Source organism: Ailuropoda melanoleuca, chromosome 5 (assembly GCF_002007445.2).
Source record: "Ailuropoda melanoleuca isolate Jingjing chromosome 5, ASM200744v2, whole genome shotgun sequence".
In the NCBI taxonomy this organism is placed as follows: domain Eukaryota; kingdom Metazoa; phylum Chordata; class Mammalia; order Carnivora; family Ursidae; genus Ailuropoda; species Ailuropoda melanoleuca.
In genome coordinates this window covers 3,210,463-3,228,402 of record NC_048222.1, presented here as the reverse complement: position 1 = coordinate 3,228,402, position 17,940 = coordinate 3,210,463, and the positions used below count along the sequence as shown (strand labels likewise).

Genomic DNA, 17,940 nt, shown 5'->3' with positions numbered 1-17,940 from the left:
AGGGGAGGGGGGCGGAGGGGCGGGGGGCAGGGAGCCGGCGGAGGGGAGGCGCGGCTGCGGGCCTGGCAGCGTCGTGTGAGCAGGGAGGGGGCTGGGGGAGACAGCTGCTTGACAGTCACTTCAGCCTAACTCCGGGAGGCTGCGCTTTGCTGTCTGCCTCCAGCTGATCGCGGGCGCGCCAAGCTGCTCAGCAGGAGCTGGTGTGGCAGCTTCGGAGTTATCCGCGGAATTCACGCCCGGGAGGGAGCCGGGCGCAGAGGGCATGGGAGGGACAGGGCAGGGGGGCGGCCCAGGCGAGGAGAGACCTTTTCAGCTCACCTTTGGGATTTGGANTCAGATCTGCGTTTCAGAACGAGAGCCTGGTAGAAATTTGGAGGACAGAGCGAGAAGTGTGTGTGTGTGTGTGTGTGTGTGTGTGTGGTTGGGGGGTGGGGTTAAGTTGGTTGTTCAAGGCCAGAGTTGTGTCAGAAAACCCCCCTGGGGAGATCTGCTTTGTGTGGGCATTCCACCAGGCCCTGTTTGGGTAGACAGATCTTGTAATGATACGAAGAAATGGGGGGTTTGGGGTTTTGTTTCATTTTGGTGGGTTTGAACTATACATAAAGCTTTCCTTTGGGAAAGTGTGGGTCTGTCTGACAACACATTCCATAAAGAGTCTTTGGGAGTGGAAAGATACTGTATGAGACTGGGAGTCTATAAGGACCCAGAGACAAGGTCTCTGCCGCCGGCTTAAACAGGGAGTGTCTGCTCTGCTCCGGTTTCCTTATCTGCAAAGCCACCACACTGAATACCTTGTGTGTTTAGGGTATGTTAAATAACACAGCACTGCGGGTGCATTTCCCCCCCCCCCACCCCGCCCCAGCTTGGGATTCAGTAACTTTGTGAGTGAATTGGTAAGAACTGACAAACTTATGACCAAAAGAGACCATTCCAGGAGACTGTATCAACATGCAGACACCTATATCCAGCTGTGGGCAGGAGACCGCATCCTCAGGCCCCGAATATGAACAGCCAAAAAAATATTAGCCTGATCAAGGAATCACAGCCCACCTAAGGATACAGCAGGAGCGGAGTGTGCTTCCGTCTAGAAAGGCCCCCCGGGAGCGAGCAAGCATGGGTCTCCGCCTCAGCCCAGGAAGGGCGGCTTGAGCCGTGAATGCCTGGACAGTCAGAGCCTTTGGTTTTTCAAGACACCACTTCTCTTTGCCCTTCTTTTTGCTTACAAAAGAGTTTTTCAGTCTTCCCATTCCTTTCAAGGAGAAAATGTGTCGGCCACATGATAGGAACATTCCAGTCTGCCTGGCCAGTTATTCTTTGTATGTTTTCAATATTGGTATTCTGGTCAATACTTAAGTCCCTGGTGAGGTTGCTTGACTTGAGCCAGTCCTTGCTATGCTGAACACTGCAGTTCATTGGCTGTCTTCCTACATCCTTGGTTTGGGAGCTGATCCTTCACAAGCGTTCTATCATTTATTCCTGACTATACTTCTGCAGTAGGCATTATTACTCCCATTTCATGGCTGGGAAAACCAAGATCCAAGAGTGTTAATGAGACTTGCCCATAGTGTTGTTTTAAATAGCTACATTTGTGATGACTTGTTACACAGGAATAGAAAACCAATACAGAAAGAGTTATCTTTTAAAAGATAAATACACTGTGGTCACTGTCCTGCTTAAAACCCCACATGCCCCATTTATTGTAGAATAAACCCAAACTCCATACCAATGCTCACAAGTCCTTCCAGCCTCACGAGGACCCTCGTCCTCTTACTGAGCTCAGGCCACGAAGGCCTTCTCTGAGTTCCATAAACATGCGAAGAGCCGTCTTCCTTGACCACCCACATCTTTAAGTATAGTCTTCCTTCCAATTATTCTTTTTCAAAACCCTATGTCTTATACAACACTAACTGCAAATTGTAATGGTCTTATTTGCCTTTTTGCTTGTTTCTTGTCTCTCTTTCCCTGGGTTGTGAGATCATATGGGCAGAAACCCTTTCTGTCTTGGACCCTGTATCCCCAACACAGGGCAAGAGCTCAGTCCCTCCTTACTGAAGGGAGGATGAACCCCTCTACCATTTGGAGCACTCCTTCTTCTTACTTGTTCCTTTTCTTCCCTCGTCAACCCCACCCCAGCCTACATCCATCTGCTTGGGGAAATCCATCAAGATCCAGTTTAAAGACTCCAGACTCTGTTTTTCCCAGACCCCTTGCCCCTCTCCCTGCTCCGTCACCTCAGACGGTCGTAACATCTTGGATCTCAGCCTCTCTGGAGTTGCTTAGTACCTTGTACTGTGGATTACAGCTATTTGTGTTTCCAGACATTTCTTCATCTACCTTCCTCTGGACAAACAGACCTGGAGAGAAGCACAGATACGCAGTAGAAATCTGGGGAGAAAGGGGAGGAGAGCTGCTGCAGATTAGCATCAGGGCTAAGAGGGCTACGCAGAAAAATCCTGGCGGGAAGAGCAGGGCGTAGTGTCCACCCTGGAGGGTAGTAGACCTTCGGCTTCCCCACCGTATCAGCCTGCCGGGGCCGCCATAGCAGAACACCACCGACTGGGGGGCTTAAACAACAGACCTTTATTTTCTCACAGTGCTGGGGCCTGAGAGTCCAAGATCAAGGTTCTGGCTGCCTTTGCTTCTGGTGAGGGCTCTGTTCCTGGCTTGCACATGGCCATCTTCTTAATCTGTCCTCTCATGGCCTTTCCCCAGTGCACGCGTACAGAGAGAGAGCGAGAGCTTTCTGGCAGTGGCTTTCTTAGAAGGACACCAATCCTCGTGCATCATGACCTCATCTAAACTTAATTACTTCCCTACTCCAAATACAGTCAGACTGGGAGCGAGGGCTTCAACACATGAATTTGGGGAAACACGTACATTCAGTCCCCAACACCCACCTTCCCAATGGCACTGATTTCCTGAGGAGGAACGGGACCATTGGAGACTTCACACGGATTTTTTGGGAGGGAAGGGGCGGAGGATCTCACGAGGATATAGATGATGCCTTGTGCTTTACAGACATTGTCTCCCCTAAGCTTACTACAATCCCTCTTTCTATTATTGTCCCCTTTGGGAAGATAAGAAAACTGATATTCTCACAGGTTGGGGAAGTAACGTGCGCATGATCACAAAGGTGCTCAAAGTCAGCGGGAGAAACACTCAAGGCTCTGTTTGCTATAGTACATCACACTCTCCAGCCCACTTTCCCCCTTTGGGCTCGGGGTATCTTGTTGAGGCTTGGGTACAAGTGTGGGGGCAGGGGTGTGTACGTGCGGGGCTGGAGGCCAGGGGGCCAAGAGAGGTGTGGGGTGGCTCCTAGATTTCCCGTGAGTTTGCCTCAGAGTCTCATCTTCGGGCCTGAAGCTCTGGACGGGAATGAGGCTGGCATGGTAAATCAGCTAATCCTTCTCGAGCTTCTCCCGGGGGCAAGGAGCACAGCACGGGGGCTATGCCAGGTGAGCGCCCAGTACCGGCTCCATTCCTCGTTGGACTGGAAGCACCTGGTAGAGGGGTCGGCCCTGGGTGACTTTGTTGACTCTACAGTTCCCAGCGGAGACCCCTCCTTGAGGTCAGGGACACGTACGAGTGAGGGACTGGGCCTCCTTGAGGTCAGGGACACATACCAGTGAGGGACCGGGCAGCAGGGGTTTATGACCTCGACACAATCCTAGTGGGGTTTCTAGTCCAAATCCAGAGCCCAGGGTCACACAACCAGATAGAGTCGGCACCAGAACCAAGATCTCCTTGTGTGCAATCCAAGGTCTTCACACTGCCTCGCAAATCACACCGCTCCTTCTGTGGTCACCCAAGTCTTCCTTCTCGGGTGGTTATTTCTCCCTGTCTCCACTCTCGCTGTGAGAATACCACCTCCTTCCCTCTAGATTCCTACTATCGCCTAACCAGGATTCCTTTAGCTCAAAACTTCCCTGATTCAAGCTTTTGGAGACACCTGGGCTAAGCCCTTGGAACCTCATCCAGGGAAACAGTGAGGCCCAGAGTTCGACAGGCACTGGGCGGGGTGGGGGAGACCGGCGCGGATATCAGAGAAAACTCTGCTAGTTCAGACTTTGTGTCACTCTGCCATGGCCCTGGAAAGACATGGTTCTCCCAAAGGAGAAAGAGTTTAACACAGGTCCCTCTGCCCCCCTCCCACATGTCAGTCTTAATTGAAAACACCCCCAAGGTACTGATGAGAGCTACTATTTCAACAAGCTATTATTTCAACAAGCTGTTATTTCAACTAAGGGCAGGAGACACGGAGGTAAACATGACAGTCATGTAACCCGCCTCGTGGAGGCTGGCGTGAGGACAGCCAGACATAACTAAGGTGGGTGTTAGGAAAGAGGAAGCACCATGGGTGCTATGGGAACTGTGATTATTTCTGGTTCCATAAAACAGGGTGTCTGAACTTCAGCAGCACTGAAAATGGTCTCTTTCAGTAACTGAATTTTATCCTGCTTTTTGCTCATGGGCATTTGTTCAAGTCCCTTTTGGGTTGGGGAACAGCATTGGCCAACCCATCCTGATTGTTCTTTCCACCACCAATCAATCATAGTAAATATCCAATTCCTCGGTAGAAAGCAGAAGAGCATCCAAAATGCAACCAATTTAGTTCCCTGACGTAAAGATTTAGATATTTAATACAGAATGTGGAACATGCCTGAAGACCACTGCTGTCATGAAGCGAACTGATGTCTCCGAGATTTGGTTATATCCAGTGACCCCTGTTCATTTATATTTCTATCTATTCCTTCTGCCCATGATGCTAGTGCATTCTGGCTTCTACTCTTGGTTAGTTGACTAGTCCTACGGGTAGCCCGATACAACTGAGATCTAATCTCTTTCATAACTATGGTGCTTAATATCCATGTGGACAGCAGATCTAACATCCTGATTTTGAAATTCCTTCTCTACTCTTATGACCTTCCTCTATAGGCATTCGGCCACCCAAGTGCACGGCCAGCTCCTGGCTTGGAATGCTGCCAGCTCTCAGATTCTTGAATCCCTTCCTTACACTGTAACTCTTTACCCTCCAACCTGCTCACATCTGCTGAATTCTTCCTTTGCTGCTGTGGCCAATCTTTCTCTATTTCATTTTATTGTTCATTTTCTAACTTATGAAGTGTAGGAGAATCACTCTGGGGAAGAGTTTAAAATGCGGACTTGTGAGTCACCCTCTTTCCCATTCCAAGTCAGTCATTTTAACGAGCACACTGATGGCTCTGGCACATTTTCGCAGGATGCACTTTGGGAAACACTGGTCTGGGTAAGATCCAAACAGGTGCCCAGCCCGCTTGCCACTACCGTGTGACTCTAGAAGCCTTTTCAGTACACTCCACGACCCTGCACCACTGGCCCTACGGTCGGCCCTTCCAGCCACGCTCGGTGTCCAAGCAGCAGCCCTGCAAAGAGTCTCTGACCTGGAGACACCTCAGTTCTATTTTGGTTCTGCCAATAGTAAACTCAGGGCAAGTTTCGACCTTTGAAATCTGTGTCCTCATCTGTCAAATGAAGGGTGTGGACAACTTGATCGTCAAGCGTCCTTTTGGCTCTGACATTTGACCATTCCTGCTTCCACTGTTTTCTCAGGTCACTTCCACTGCCTGGAAATTCTCTGCTAAGAGTTGCCCATCGCTTTTTCTCTCATGTTTGTCTCTAGAAATCTTGCCTAGGCTCTGAAGCCCTGATCCCAAACCAGCTCCTTCATGATGCCTTGCTTGGCCCACCCTGCTCTCCCCTCATTCTCCTGTAAATGCCGTGTCCCCCCGAGTACAGACCCAGTCCCATAATTTCCTTCTGTCCCAGATATTTGGTGCACTTCTCCTCGTTAGTGTATATCATTCTGGATATCAGAAACTATGCTTAGGGCCGCTGACAGCAGTGGAAACTTTATATTAATGAGTGTGGAGGATAAACAGTAAATATTAAGAAACGAGGAATGAGAGCAGATCATGTGCCCTGCTGGCTTCTGTCATCTTTTCCCCCAGAAAAAGAGCATAACATTCCCACACTGACTGACATCAGAGCTGTACCTACAGAAAGAAGTGTGCTTCAGCTTGACACATGACAGCTGGGTCCTGCTTACTGCTTTCTGAACTGCTGAGAGCAAGGCCCCATTTTCCTTTGCCCATGTCTGGCACTGATGATAAGGTTCTCAAGGGAGTAGACATCTCAGACTGTGGCTTCCTCACCATTGTTACCCTATCTGCTTGCACAATGGGAAACAGGTTTGGCCAACACACTTGGCATTTCAGTGTGTCCCAGGAACGAATGTGTCAGGGATGCTGAAATCAGGCCTATCCACTTGGGCAAATGATCCCAGTCCAAAACCCTACCTCCACCCTCACTTCTAGTTTCTACACCAAGTGAAGGCTATGTGGGTAGAAGATAGTTAGCAAAAGGTTCAAAGCTGGCAGGAAACAAAATATGCCTTAAATGTAGCAAACAATCTCCTTCCATCCAGAAACTTGAGATTGGATTGCTCAATTCCCAATTTTTTGGTCTCAAAACCTATTACACAATAACATAATCTAGACCAGCCATTTTATATTTCAAGTAACATGTATATGTGATATATATGTATGTATATAAATATGTAATTATATACATACATAAATATATATACACAAATATATATATGTATATACACACACACACACACATATATATATATATAACATAATCTAGATTAAACCCTTTTTATACTTAAAAAAATTGTTGAGGATCTTTGGGTCCTTATAAAAGAGTGTTGGGAAACCTCAGGGTTCCTCAGACCCCATATTGAGAAGCTCTGATCTACCCTGACAAACATTTTGGCAGAATGTTAACTTTGCAAATTCCTATAGCTGTGAATCCTTTAAAGCTAAAGGGTATAAATTTCATTCACTAAATATTATTGCACAAAGATACTAAAATAAGTATAAAATAATTTAAAAATGACTGTAGATGTGATTGGAAACTGTCAGCATATATGTGTAAACACAAGGCTCATACTTGACAGGTAAGCTTTTTTTTAAGGTTATAAATTAACTTCCACTTTACAGTAAATCTGTTCCCTTTTCCTCATCAATAGGGGAGACATCAAAGAAGAGATTTATCTGTAAGGTTCTCCAAGGTAATTATTTATACTGTGTTCTCGGCCCGCTGCAGTCCCTGGCTAGCAGGCTATCCTGCATCGCCCCTTCCTGTCTATTCTCCAGCTCCCTGTCTCTGCCCTCTGCCCCAGGGCCTGCCCTGCCCTAGGATGCCCGGTTGGGTTTGGCCAGTGGGAGTTCCAACAGGAGACAGGTAAAAGGGAAGGGAGTGAGGTGAGGACGTCCATTCCTTGGCTCTTCCCTGTGAGGTCATGCTGGGCTGGCTGTGTCCCCTCTTAAAAGATGACTCTCCCCCGTGGGAACCCTCTCTGCCTCCATCCTGTGGGTTCTAACCTCTTCCTCTCCCATCCTTTGGGCCCTGCAGTGACACTGGCCCCACTGGGCCCTCTGGTTCCCCCATACTCCACCCACACCTTCGTAAGCAATCTCTTTGTACAAAAGCTCCCCTGACTTATTCTAATTGGAGGGAGGCTTCGGTTTCGTGAGGGTGCCTGGATGGATATGCATTAATAGTCGCCTATTGCTTACTGAAAAAGTGTAAAATCTGCTTGGATTCAGGCATTCATGTTTCGAAATTTTTTTTCTTTAGTTAACTCTTCATTGTTTTTGTTTCTCTCTCTCTTTTTAAAGACTTTGTTTATTTTAGAAGGTGAGCAAGCAGGGAGGGGGCAGAGGACAAGGGAGACAATCTCCAGCAAACTTCCTGCTGAGTGCAGAGCCCAGTGCGGGGTTCAAACTCACCACCCTGAGATTATGACCTGAGCTGAAACCAAAGTCAGATGCTTAACCCACTGAGCCACCCAGCGCCCCTGTTTCTCTTTCAGTTTTAGGCCAGGGCGCTGGCCTATTCCATTCCATTCCTCCCTACTGCCCCCGATTATGCAAACCGTCTTCCCCCAAATCGGTCCCTCCCTACTTCATAAGAGTGAGACTATTAACTTGAGGAGGTGATTTTAGGAGGCATCACAGGCCCAGCAGCCACATTACTGGAAACGTCATCCCTGGTTGCGAAGCCGCACGGTCTTAGGGACATTGCGTTGGAGTCCAGTTCAGTCTGAAACAGGTCTCTGCGAGGTTAAGTGAGCTGCCACTACTAGTCAAGCAAAGCTAGACGCTAGGGCGAGCGCCAGACACCGGGACAGCTTCGCACGCGGGAGAACACCCTGCCGCGGGGCCCACGCTCCTCGCTCCTCGGGGCGGAGCCCTTCCCTGAGCAGCGGCTTCGGGTCCTGCTCCCGCGGGAACCAGCAGCCGGGTGGGCGGGGACGCCTCGGGCCCCCTCCGTCAGGACCAGAGAGCATTGGCTACCCTGGCTAGCTTCAGGGTCTACCCTCTTTCTCCCTAAATCACCACTTCACGGCCTCCACTCCCACCCCCACGTACATTTTATGCAAAATCAGGATAGGGGATACATCCTCCCTGGTCCCCTGCACCTCCCCCGCCCCGTTTCCCGTTGCAGAGGTGAGAGTGGAAATCAGACTCCCAAGGCACGGCTTGCCCAACACTCAAGGCCTTCTTTGGTTGCAGGAACCGGGCCTAGCCCCACTTCCCCCATGTTCCTTCTCGGCTCACAGGTAATCCACAGCTCTGATGGCTTAGGCGGAAGCTGTGACAACAGGACGGGGCGCTGTCACCCTCCATAATTAGCCAGGCAGCGGGGCTGCTGTAATACCCCTCGTTGACAGTGCTCTTGAACCTAATAAATGATTCACGCCACCGAAGTGTAATTGGCTGTCACATTGGAAATAGGTCATTCACGCTAAGGCTGCTGGAAGTGAAGATTTCACAGCCACCGTAGCAAATCCAAGTGCTTCGGTTTCAGCAAATCTCCAGAGAAAGAGGCTTCTCTAAGCAATGCCCCCCTCACTATCTTTCATCGAATCCCAGCTATGTTTTCATTAGCGGCAGCAGGGAGAGCGTGGAACAGCTGTCTGCTGGCAGGCTCCAGAGTGGGGGAGGGAAGGCTTTGCTCAGCCTCTTCCTTCCCTGTCCCGTCCTCAACGGGCCTCAAGGGGCTCCTCGAGGAAGATAAATGCTAACACCTGCTCTCGTTTGTTCTTTGCACCCAAGACTGCGGCTGAGGCAGAATGAGAACGTAAGCACTGGGCCGGGGCAGGTCTCAGAAGCGCGAATGTGCACGGGCCTCCCTGAGAAGTGCCTCTCAGCCCAGGGTGCCACGTTCAAAGAGGAATTCAAGGTCAACAGCTGTGGCCGCGTGCCCCGGCGTTTCATATCCTAATTCACAGACATTCGGCCCTCTTCACTGCTCAGAATACACTTGCCCTCTTGTCGGCCAAGATGTATTATTCAACTCAAGTGCCAGCAGGAATACAAATATTTGGCTAGTTTAGTGTTTGGAGAGTTACTCACGTCTTAATATGTTCTTTTCATCGTTTTTGAGGGTCCCCCAGATGATCTTGCGGGAGGAAGAACAGTTTTCCCCCGGATTAGAATAAAGAGAAGTGGTTGAAGATGTCGCTTGGGGGATTTGAGTTAAAATCAAAGCGAACGCACTCTTGATGTTAAATGGACGTGTAACTGAGAAAAGCTGATAAAGCTCCTTGGGGAAGGGAAGGGAGGGAGGGAGTTCAGCAACGAGATGGACTCCTTGCCCGCCTTCTGTTAGGAAGACAGACCCAAACCCCCCGTAGGTCTCTTCCAGCGGCCAGCCCGTGGATGTGGAGCCTTGGAGCAAAAGGGCAAGCGAGGGAAGCGTTTTCACGTGCGTGCAGCACGCAGCTCGGGAGTCACGTGAAGGTGGAGTGTCACGGACGCTCTTCCGCGACTGTGGGATTCATCGCAATGGTGCTTGCAAGGATATCAAGCTCTCCCTTCAAATAGGCACCTCCAAGAGGCCTGCCCTGCTCCCCCAGCCCTTCCCCGATCTTTCCTTTACTCTCCCTCTAGTGTTTGTAAGCAGTTTGAATGCCGGGTTTTAAGGCGCAGCCCATGTAAGTCATACAGTCCCAGCCCACAAGCTAGACATGAATCTGTGATTGTCACTGACGTATATGCCACAGATACTTCCCGAGCCCAACGCGGGGCTCGATCCTAGAACCCCGGGGATCATGACCTGAGCCGAACGCAGATGCTTAACCGACTGAGCCACCTACAGCCCCATAAGTATTCTTTAAATGAATGAAAAAGTAAATCTTCTATCCCTAAATAGTTCATAGGCTCCTGAGGGGGCTGCCTCTTCTGATTACGCTATGCCTTTCCAGAGAAGCCTCGAAACCTTTATGCAGAGATTCTAAAAACTGATTCCCAACCAGGCAGAAGTTGGTAGGAAGCATTCCCATACCTAACTCTCAGGCATTCCGTTGTGAAGAACATGGTCTTTCTAGGACTGTGTGAGATAAGCCCAGCCTGGGTCACAAACAGCCACTTCCACCTCTCATGGAAATTCAGTTCTCTACTGTGACATTTATGTGGTTCGAGAAAAAGTAACTGTTTTTTGGACTTTGGGGAACTGCCTGGTACTTCCTGGTTTTTGTTTGTTTGAATGTAGTTATTCCTAACTTTTTTAAATGTGAAGATATATGTAGATATATTTGGATGTATATATGCAATTAAATATGCATAAGACTTACCATCTTCATAATTCTTCAGTGTACAGCTCGGTACTGTTAAATACATTCGCACTGTCCTGCCACCAATCCGCAGGGCTCTTTTCGTCTTGCAAAACTGGAGCTCTGTACCCTAAACAACAACTCCTGTTTCCCCCCCTTCCCACCCTTGGCGATCGCCCTTCTGTGTTCTGCTTCCAGACGCTTGAGTACTTCAGATATTTCAGTGAAGTGGAATCATACCGTATTTGGTGGAGTTTTTATTTGCTTGTTCTTTGTAACTGGCTTCTTTCTCCTAGTCTAATGACCTCAGGTTCCTCTATGTTATAGCAAGTGTCAGAATTTCCTTCCTTTCTATGGCTGAAGAATATTCCATTGTATGTACGGACCACATTTTGTTTGCCCATTCGGCCATCGATGGGCAACTGCGTTGCTTGCCCCTTTCGACTATTGGGAAGAATGCTGCTGTAAACTCAGGTGTACGAATATCTCTTTAAGACCCTGCTTTCAATTCCTTTGCACATATACCCGGAAGCGGGGTTTCTGGATCATAGGACAGCCCTATTTTTAACTTTTCGAGGAGCTGCCGTACTGTTTTCCACAGCGGCTGCACCAGTTTACATTCTCACCAACAGTGCACAGTGGCTCCCTGACTCTTTTTGACAACAAGATATTTTCCCCTCCAGCAAGTGAAAACTACTCAAAGATGCCCAACAGAGCTAAACATTCCTGCTGTTTCTAATGCTTAGCAACCAGGAGCCAAGTGGCCCCCACTAAATGCGCCTAAGTGCGTGGTGGTGCTTTTCACTCCTTCCTTCGTGCTGTTTTGCAAAGGCTTCCTTGTCCTCGAATTCACATGCAGGCTGGTCTGCGTTGCAGACGAAGGGCAGCGGGCCAGAGCCAGCTCTGTCTCGGGGTGATCAGAGCTCGGCTAATCCCATGTAATCTTCTCATGCAAAGGTAACGTAGCTCCATTTGTGATTTCTTTGGGTGATGCCCCCCTGAGGCCTGACACGGTCACCCCATCATGAATTGGGAGACTTGGGGTGATGTGTGCGGAAGAGACCAGGACCAGAGTCATGCTCGCACATCAGTGGTTCCTTACCACGAGTTTGCAAGGACTTTGGACCTTGGACACCTGTCCACCCAAAGAGTCAAATGGGGAAGAAAATCCTTTGACTGATGCAGAGGTGTGAGTGGAAAGGACTGTGGACACCCCCGTGTGCTTTCTTTCACCGCATTCACAGGTGGGCTGGGAGAACGTGTTCCTAGTCCCACTGTGTCTCCCCCTTAGGTGATGTTGCCTTGTCTGGTCTCTCCAAGCCAGGGCACTCTGTCCTTGGTTTTGTCTTAGACCACAGATTTTTCATCATCCCTCCAATTGGTATTACAGAGCAGTGTCATATGGTGATGTGTATTCTCTTAAAAAGAGTATTTTGAAACAATAGAAGGGGATAAATCTCCTCTTTAATGGGGATTTAAAAATGATAAGACCCTCCCGGCAGATATGAAAAGGGGAAGAGCTGGAGGGAGACATGGTTAAGAAAGTCTCAGTGACTTCAAGAGGCAAAATGGTTTGGAATTTGATAATGCAGGTGAGGCTCAGCAGACTGTTTCTATAAAGAGCCAGATAACAAACATTTTAGGCTTTGTGGACCAAGAGGCAAAAACAAGGAAATTATGTAGATACCTCCATATAACAAGAGAGAAAATAAAATTTCACTTATTTTTATTGACAAAATTTAAAATATAATTGAGTATTCCTTGTTTTCGGTAATCCTGGTCTGTTTAGGAGGAGAATGGAATTCTTTTTCTTTGGGAGAGCACTTCGCCTAATTGGAGTTCAAGGTTTACTGTTCCCCATCATCAAATCAATTGCAAATGTTCATCTGTAGAAACCGTTCTCATCTCGCAGTCTATGAACAAAAACCGGCAGGGGGCTGGGATTGGCCCGAGGGCCATGGTTTGCTGACTCCTGACTAGGTCAAGAGGGGGCAGAGAGCCACCAACTCAGCCTGCCCTTCTCAGCGGTGCCCGGGAGGTGGTAAAGGCAGAAGCCCCTGTCTTTCTGGAGTATCATCGGTGTTAGGAGGCTACACAGGGCTTTTTCCCATCCTCTGCACAGTAGCCAATGTTGTAAATAACCAGAGGCTGCGTTGTCTTTTCTCATACAAACGGCGATGCTCTTGACCCAGCATCCGTTGTGTCTCCAGGAGTGGGGGGATTTGGGCTGATCCACTGCTAGTCAACCCTGCTACAGCTGGTACAACTTCTGACCTAACTGACCAGTTACGTACAGTGGTCATAACTTCCGCCAAAACTTGTTGATAAGTTCATAGCAGGCTGATCCTATTAACGTGTTCTCTGTCCCAGGCAGAATTATTATTAAGCAGCTGAGCTAATTATTTGTCTTCCTGTACATGTGTGTGCACATTAATATATTTACAAAAAATACATACACAAACAGACCACCACAATTTCCTCTAGGAGGTTTTATCACTGAAAATATTTTAAAAAGCAGTGGAAGTAAAAACCAAAACACCAGGAGAGAGGATGTTTGTTGTTGAAGCTTCATTTAAAGTCTTAATTGCTGTCCTAAAATATTGTGACGTGTATATAATTCAAATTTCAATGGGTGTTATCTTTAAATTAGAAATGTTTTAGGGGCGCCTGGGGGGCACAGCGGTTGAGCGTCTGCCTTCGGCTCAGGGCGTGATCCTGGCGTTATGGGATCGAGCCCCACATCAGGCTCTTCCGCTATGAGCCTGCTTCTTCCTCTCCCACTCCCCTGGCTTGTGTTCCCTCTCTCGCTGGCTGTCTCTATCTCTGTCGAATAAATAAACAAAATCTTTAAAAAAAAAAAAAGAAATGTTTTAACAAATATAGAAAGCCTAGGCATTCTCAGGTTACTCAGATGGGGGAGGCATACTGTGGTATGTTTACCACAGGTAAATATTTACACAGGAAATAGGGACTGTATATCGTTAAAGATACTGTTAGAGATAGGATTCCTGACCTCCAGAATTCCTGACCAAGGTGAGAGGACTCTCTCCACAAGAAAACTGCCCTAGCGTCTATTACTCTTTAAAACTCAAAGAATTTTCAGAGGGAGACCAGATTGACTAACAATAAAAAATGGGTAGGGAATCACATACATATTTGCGCCAAATTACTGGGCAGTTCTGAACCCTGCCTTGGTCACATGGTGATCAGATAGCAGCCAGGCTTGTTAATTCATGAGTCAGATAGACCTTTATATACCCAGGATAGCATCTGAAATGCACAGTCTAACTAACTCTGCTCTCATCAGCTGGTGTCTTTGTTGATCACAGGCCAGGAGGAGGAAAGGGGAATTATATAGACTTGGGAGGCTGGGGCAGCTGAGAAAATCAGTTTGATAATAACTGACATTTACATAGTAGGCCCTTAAGGGTTTTCCATTACCTCATACATTATCTCCTTTAACTTCACAGCAATTTTCTCAGGAGGCGACCAATACCACACAGTGACCACCACCATCATCACCACCACATGACCACTACCACCATGACCACCATCATCATCACCAAGACCACCAACATGACCTCCACCATCATCGTCATCACCATGACCACCACCATCATCACCAAGACCACCAACATGACCTCCACCATCATCATCACCATGACCACCATCATCATCACCAAGACCACCAACATGACCTCCACCATCATCACCAAGACCACCAACATGACCTCTACCATCATCACCAAGACCACCAACATGACCTCCACCATCATCACCAAGACCACCAACATGACCTCCACCATCATCACCACCACGACCACCATCATCACCACCACCATGACCACTACCACCATGACCACCATCATCATCACCAAGACCACCAACATGACCTCCACCATCATCATCACCAAGACCACCAACATGACCTCCACCATCATCGTCGTCACCATGACCACCATCATCACCACCACATGACCACCATCATCATCACCAAGACCATGGACATGACCTCCACCATCAACATCACCAAGACCACCACCACGACCACCATCATCACCAAGACCACCAACATGACCTCCACCATCATCATCATTACCAAGACCACCAACATGACCTCCACCATCATTACCACCACCATGACCACCATCACTACCACATGACACCATCATCATCGCTATCCCATTTTCCATCACCACCACCACCCCGACAGCATTATCACCATCATTATCAACATCCCCACATGGAAGAAGGGAAGTCAAGCTTCTGAAGGGTTAGCTAACTTTCCTAAAGTCAAGCTACTAGTAAATTGACATAAATCTTTTTAGTCCAAATATTTCGTTCTTTCTACTATACCTTCCCTCAGTTTGGAAGTCTGAATAGTAACAATCAAAGATTTAAAAACAATGGTGGCTCTAGAATGTTTGTAAGCAAAGTACTTAGTATAGCAACATGGCTGGAGAAGGGGTTTGGCCTTCTGCTAGGAGCTGTTTGCAAGCAAACAACTTTATACACAGAGTGTAGATCATTCAAAATAGCCATGTTTGCTGAAAAAGCTTTTTTTTCATGCTTTTTATTAAGAGTTAAAATTCTAACTTATGTTTCAGTTTTAGGGATACTAATGGAGATTAATCGGGGGCTGAAGCATGTCCCACCCCAAAGACATCCTCAGTATATAAACCAGCAGTTGAAGGAGAAGAGCTTATGTTTCCTAATATTTCAGTCACATAATTTATCTGAAAGTGGCTACAAGTGCCTTCCACAAATCACATCTGCATATTTGATTCTCTGACATACTTTTCTTCACACACCATTCTAGTCAGTTCGTTGTGCTGATATAAATAGGAAGAAAAATCCCACCGTAGAAAATATTTTCATATTTACTCCCTCTCAGAGTTTCCTGAATGCCAATTTATAGAGAAAAAAAATTCTATTCAACTGCTCAGCCAGCTGACTCCACTTGTGATCTGAAAGTCAAGGTATTCTCTTCCTGTTTCCTAGCTCATTACATCTTACACTGAATGGATGGTTTAGAATGAAGTCTGAAGTCGAGAGGGAGAAGGGTCCAGCTGGTTTTCCCCTGTTGCTGTTTGCGTGGTATAGTATATTTAAACTTTTAACCCTCAATGATCCAAAGACTAAGAAGGAAAACATTGCAATGAAAAGATGACACCATAATCTCATCATTTTTCAGAAGGCAGCAACTTATCCTTTCTTTTATTTAGAAATGTTTATTTCCTAGGGCTACACCTCTTATACAGAAGATGAAATATCAGATCTTTTTCTCTGTTTGCTGGGTTATCTATTACTGACAATCTTTAGAAAGTACACACAGTGGTTTTTTTCCCTCTCTCAAATTCTTACTTTGTATGCATCATTGACCTTTCTGTGTCTTCTGCCTGAAGCATTTGCTTAGGGAGGTAAAGCATGAAAAAGTGTAAGAGGCGGAAAGTTCACGTAAGAGTGATGGTAATATAAATTATTTTTAATTTGTCTTCCAGAGTAAAACTGGCCATTATACCCGCCTTTTGCTATCCCAGCATAGGTCAAAATCTTTCTCTTAAAAATATCTAAAAATGATCAAGTGGATTGTTTTTTCCTGGAAGGGAAATTCTAGATGCCTGATGAGATATGCTCTGTCTACACAGCACGAAGTGGTTTTTCAGCTTAAATGACCTGGTATGTCTACCCACGAGGATCGAACACTTCAGATTCTGATCAGATCCCTCCCTCGCTCCAGGGTGGAAGCATACTAGGGAATCATCCCCCTCCTGGTCAGCCAGTTTCATCCACATCTCAGCCTCCCCAGAAACCAGGCGCCAGGATAGTCTGGAACACACCGAGTATGTTCAATATCCCACCAGCTCCCGGGCGCCTGGGCGGCTCGTCAGTTAAGCATCTGCCTTTGGCTCAGGTCATGATCTCAGGGTCCTGGGATCCAGCCCCACACTGGGCTCCTTGCTCGGTAGGCAGTCTGCTTCTCCCTCTGCCCCTCCACCACCACGCACACGTGCTCTCTTTCAAATAAATAAAATCTTACAAAAAAAAAAAAATCCCACCAGCACCTGCATTTTTGGTGTACTTTCTTCTCTCCATTTTACTTGCCAGGACCAGTCACTGTTTTTTTTTTTTTCTTCATCTAACTCTTCTCTGTCCTTCTGGTAGTGGAAATAGTCATTTCCATTTGACTCAGCTAATACCTTTTCCTTCTTTAAAATCTCTTCTGAAACCCACTGAATCACACACATCTTTGTTCAACGTCGCAGCTGTTTGGCAAACAATCAATAGGCAATATTTAGCCGTCCAAAAATAAATGAGAAGTTGAATAAGCTGACACTTGCTAAGCACAATAAAACACGTGAGGGACAGTAAAGTGGAGAAGCCACATCTCTAATACATATGCTGCTTGAGGAAGTGAAGTGACTTCCATGCGGGGTGGACAATGCTACCAGGTTATTTCTCTGCTTTGGTCATAACAACTACACACTGCTTTTGCTTAAAAACTTTTTTTTTTTTTTTGCCGCACATAAATGGGTGTGCTCATAATATTCGTTCTCATGCCCTATAAAAGACGTACTTGAGTATGTCTTATATCATCCCTAAAAGGACTTGGCTGCCTGCTCGTGAAGATACGAGATAAGCATTTAAAATGCTTTATTGTGCTATTGGGCCCCGTTGGCTTTGGCCTGATCTAAATAGGTCACTCTGAGGTCACTGGAAGCCATAAATCGGGGGGGGGGGTGCACTCCTGGTTAAAACAGCCTACATAGCTTTAGTGCAATGTGCTATTTTTGTTTGTGCCCCTGAAATGACACCATCTCTTTGGCACCAGCCAGAGAAAGCTTCCTAGACATCTATGGGAGGGGATGTTTGGCCATCACCCAAGACATAGGTCCCAGAGGCATGAATTACTGTGGGGAGGTCTGCTTCTCCTCCACGACCTGTGACCAATGAAGGAGGGAGAGCATTTCTCCAGGACTCCGAGGGCTGGAAGCCGAGCCAAGCACTCTTGGCAAATCACGAAAGCCAAGAGGGACCAACTGTTTTCAACTCAGGAAACTAGGGCAGCTCTTCCTGCCCATTTTCCAGTCCCATTACTTGGGTCTACTTGAGAATCCCAGATATGGATTTTTGGTGAAAGGTCCAACATAGCTAAATACCAATTATTACATTTATGATATAAAGCGTGGCATAGTCAGACAAAAAGCTCCAACTCTTCCTAGCCAAGATGTGTATATTTTTATGTTCTATCTCTTTAAAAAAAAAGATTTTATTTA

General features: G+C 47.1%; 1 protein-coding gene across 10 annotated transcripts in view; it reads right to left on the bottom strand.

Moving 5' to 3' along the window:
- Positions 1-17,940, bottom strand: part of RIPOR2 (RHO family interacting cell polarization regulator 2) — a 216,821-nt gene that overhangs the window by 92,051 nt on the left and 106,830 nt on the right. The window lies entirely within an intron of this gene.